Genomic DNA, 5,016 nt, shown 5'->3' with positions numbered 1-5,016 from the left:
CATTAGTAATGCCATTGCTATGGAGAGAGTTATGGGGACAAAATCCTGCAAATCACCAAGTTTTGCAAATTTACCATTCATCCTCAAAAAATAGAAATCAATCATACAAAATAAAAAATAATATGCACTATAAGCCCTCTATGTTTCTTCTAAATTTTCTTGTACATTATATTTTCAAATCTTTAAAGGTAGACTTGGTTATGTTCCTTTTTTCCCACAACAACTACACTTATGTTTCTTTAACCCTTGTGATCTTTGTGATGATTTTATTTTGTCTTCAACTATTTCACGTCTTCGATTTCTTTGTCTACCTAGATGTCTTCTTGTTTCTGGTGGTCGAACGGTTGCATCTTCAACATGTATCAGGACACGTCATTCTTGTTCGGGAAACCCTATTGGGTTAATAGTTTTCTCGTAATGCGATCTCCATGATGTAGTGGTATAAACATCATCAGCATAAGGATATAGATCTTTGCCTATATCAAAAGCTCCTTTGATTGCGTGTGTGCAAGAATTTTTTTTTTATGTCGAATTTCCCACATGAACATGCTCGTTTTTCTAAATCAACAACATACTCTTCTCCATTACCTTTAACCAGCAACATATATCTGGTAATCGGATATGCTTAGAAATATTTACCTTTCTCTATTCTTCTTGAAATCTTTTTCTCCACCGCAACAATTACAGGATCTTTATGCTTTGTACTTAATTCTCTACTCTAATAAAACCATCGTGTTAGCATTTCTCTGATGTTATCTAAAAAAGGAATTATAGGATACTCTCTAGGTTATCTCAAAGCTACATTCATCGATTCAGCAGCGTTGTTGGTGTTAATATCATATCTATAACCAGGAAAATGACCGCGAGCCCATTTTATCACATCAACATCCTCTAAATAACTTTCCAATCAAAGGACTAATACTGTTAATTTGCGCAAACTGTTTCTCAAACTCAGCAACTCTATAAGCTTTAGACGCTTTTGAAACCATACCAGCCATACCTTTCCATTTATTATATGTTATCACATTAGTAATCAAGTGGTGGATGCAAATACCATATTTAGCCAAAGGGTAGATGTTGCCAATCGATTTAGCCAATGGACATATGTCTATATGATAAAAAAAGATAAACCTTCTTCATCCACTATAACCATCTTAAGTTGCATAAAAAACCACTCCCACGAACAATCATTCTCAAAATCAACAATTCCAAATACGATTGGATAGAACTTAGCTGTAGAACTCCTTCGAATTTCCTCTTCAAAAATGTTTTGTCAACTACTATCACTTTCCGAATTGCCTTGTATAACCCTCTTATTGATTGACCAAAAGAAATAAATAGATATTGAATCTACCATCGCAATCAATTTCATAGTTCGTGTACGTACCATGATTCACTTTTTTTAACATGTGCAAGTATTTTGGTATCTTACCATAGCTTTTCTCAAGAATTCCTCTAAGTTCGTTAACATCATACTCACAAAATTCCCAAGTTTGAGTATAAATAAGTTTGCATCCATACAGTTTAAGACTTTTCTGTCTAATATTAATTTTATCATTCAGTTTAAGACTTTTCTTCACACCCTCATACTACTGCATAATGAGATGTTCATTTGTTCTCGTAGATGGCGTCCTACATAATGAGCTTTTTTTTATGGAGCACATGTATCGTTACCCAAATATTCGGTGATTTTTAAATATGTAGACCGCTCTAAACACTCCGGACATTGGGTGCTCTCTAACGGACGACCACCACCAAGAACATAAGCACATGGATCGGCTGCGTGCCACACATCGAGTTCGCCTACAAATGTGTGGAGCACTCGGCCACCAAAATCGCTCCGTTCAAAGCTGTCTATGGTTTCAAACATTTAACGCCGCTCTATCTGGAGAAACATCGAGAAGCAAACTGAACATTACGCACGACGAGCCAATAAGCACTGCAAAGTGATGATTTTTCAACCCACTGAATGGGTATAGCTGCACCTTTGCCTGGAAAGGTTTCCCACACGAAAGAAAGACAAGCTCAGCCACCGAGGCGACGGACCGTTCCATGTCATTGAGTGGATCAACGATAACCCATACCAACTTGCGCTATCAGGTGAGCCTTTAATTTCTACTTCCTTCAACGTAAGTGACCTATTTTCGTTTGATGTAGGTGACGAGGAGCAGGTTTTCAGGTCAAATCCATTTGAAGGGGGGGAGGGATGATGTGACCTTCAGCATCGACAACCTCAGACAAACACACACGGACCTTAGACGGACGGACGCTGACCAGGATATGGACCACGAACACGTTCGATGACCCGACCCCGCGTTCCAGCCATCGATCTTGGATCCACCACAAGGAGCCAACATGCGAAGAAGACCATCCGAGACCATTTCAACCTATTTGTCCAATAGTATGCCACGACCAAGCAACGATCGATCAAACCATCGATGAGTCATCGAGCCATTGTGGACGGTCTTCACCATCACCATCGGGTAAAGATGTTAAAGACGTTAGTGTGTGACTGTACTCTTTTTCCTACCTCGGTTTTTTCCCAATGGGTTTTACCGAGGAGGTTTTAACGAGGCAGTTAAACCTAGTGCATTCCCGCATCATCACAAGTCGAGAGATTCCTATCCTTATCTTTTAAATTCCGAAAATTAGCTTTCTTTCTCTTTTTCACGTAAGTGTTGTAAGCGCCTTAACCACACACGTGGCTAGGTTAAAATAGGATCCTCTTTATGTCAAGCCTATAAAAAGGCTTCACCCTTTCACTTGTAATATTACGCTTGCTTTGAATCAATCTTAAAAGTTATTTCTTCGAATCCTCTAAAGCATATGTCGACGAGATCGGGAAACCCTTGAAGACCGTCGAGCTGATCAATACGAGCTTTCAAGTCCTCGTGTGTCGTTGGCTTAATTCCCCTTTCACCAATCAAGAGCTTCACTTATTTGTATAAGTGGGTTCTTCCATCCGTCGACAGCTGAATCGGAGTATCGACAGCTTATGTCCCACCAAATCTGTAAAAGACCTCCTTCTCCCGAATTCTAATGTCTGGAATATAGAGGCAATTAGAATTTTAATGTCGGGTATTTGGGTATCACACAGTACCATGAGGAAGAGATTCTTAACATTGTACTGTGTGCTACCCAAATACCCGACAAGTAACAGTGGCTGCCTCTGAAAAAGGGAATTTATAGCACCAAATCTGAATATATAGTTGGCAAATCTTCAGTTGGATCGTCTCAAGGGGACTCGTTTAGTTGGAGATCTTGTATCTGGAACATTAAGACCTCACCAAAACTGAGAATGTTCTTGGGGAAAGCCTTCCGTAATGCTCTGCCAGAAGGAGCTGTTCTCGAACATAGAAGTATTCAGGCAGATACGGCCTACAAGAGATGTGGAGACAAAGAAGACATTTTACATATCTCTCTAAAGTGCTCCTTTGCTGGAAATGTATGGGATCTTTTTCCAGCTCTCTATAAGCCGCAGGCAGCTATTATTACTTCAGTCAAGGAGCTCCTAGGAGTTGTCAAAACGTTGCTCATCCTGCCCCAAGTTGGACTAGGTTGGGCTCCCGTCTACCCTTGGATACTCTGGTTCTTGTGGAAAGCAAGAAATTTACTGTTGTTTGATAATAGGTGTGGCACAGAGGTGGAAACTGTTTTAAGAGCCTTAACCGAAGCTAAGAACTGGGAAAAAGCCAAACTGCTACAAATTTCTAAGAGTCCTAGTCCGAGGAAGGAATTATCTCCACCAGTTGTAGAAGAGGCGTTCTCCATCTTCTCGTATGCATCTTGGAAGGTTTCCACTCGAGTAGGAGGCTTTGGCTGGATCTTAAGGGATCCACATAAGCGCATTGCTCTTCAAGCTTCGTCAAGTAGACCCTTTGTATCTTCGGCTTAGATGGCTGAAGCTCTAGCTATGGAACCTGCTATCAAGTCAGCTTTAGCTTTGTGTGTGTCAAGTGTAGCCTATTTCTCCGAATGCAAGGAACTAGTTCTGCTCCTTCAATCAGATGGTTATGTCACTGAAATGGATGGAGTCTTGGCTAATATTGCTATGCTCTGTTCTAGTTTTTCCTCTGTTTCTTTCCACTTTATTCCTCGCGCAGATAATTTTGTAGCTGATGCCTTGGCAAGGGCAGCTGCTTCTTCTGCTCCTTATCCTCTAGTCAAGTATTGTAAATGTTGGTTTTTAATCTATTTGATAAGTTTGCCTAAAAAAATATATATAGTACCCAAATCACAAATCTTTCATTCGTAGCAGTTTCAGAAACCGCGGTGTAGTATAATGTTATCAATAAAGACCTTTTTTGTAGTGTTGAATGATTTATCTATAATAAATTGAACTGATTTTTTATGGTTAGTGTTTGGAGTATTGGTTTGATTTAAATTATGTATTTATGGGAATATTAATTTATGATATTGCTGTAAAAAAGGTTCGAGCTGTTGCAATTGGTATTAGAGCGGTTACGGTTATGATACCAACTGAAACAAACCGAACCTTTATAAACCAAACCAAAAGCGAACAAAAAAAGCCGAACCAAAACAGAACCGGAACCAAACAAAAATTAAACAAAAACGAATGAATCTTATATTCAAGATCTGAAAGTATCCGAAACCGAATCATACCAAACTGAATCAAACCGAAACCAAAACGAGAACCGAATGGACATCCAAAATATATAAAATACAATTAGATACTTAAAATAGTTGTTATGTTTAGACCAAAATACAAAAAAATTACCAAAACTATAAAAATATCCGTCAAACCAAAAAACTGAAAAAATCCAAAATATGCGTATAGCCAAACCAAAACCGAACCGATAATATCTAAGATATCCAAAAATATCCGATAATTCCTGAAATATAACAAAATATCCAAAAAATTTTGGCTAAAACCGAAACCGGAAGAGACCAAACAGAAACCAAACCGAAATTCAAAAAAATTCGAATGGATCTTATAGTCAAGATCCTAAAGTATCTGAAACTGAATCATACCAAATCAAAACCGAATGTAATATC

This window comes from Capsella rubella, unplaced genomic scaffold (genome assembly GCF_000375325.1).
Source record: "Capsella rubella cultivar Monte Gargano unplaced genomic scaffold, Caprub1_0 scaffold_3, whole genome shotgun sequence".
NCBI classification, from domain to species: Eukaryota; Viridiplantae; Streptophyta; class Magnoliopsida; order Brassicales; family Brassicaceae; genus Capsella; species Capsella rubella.
The sequence above is the reverse complement of the archived record's forward strand: the minus strand, read 5'-3'. Positions refer to the sequence as shown.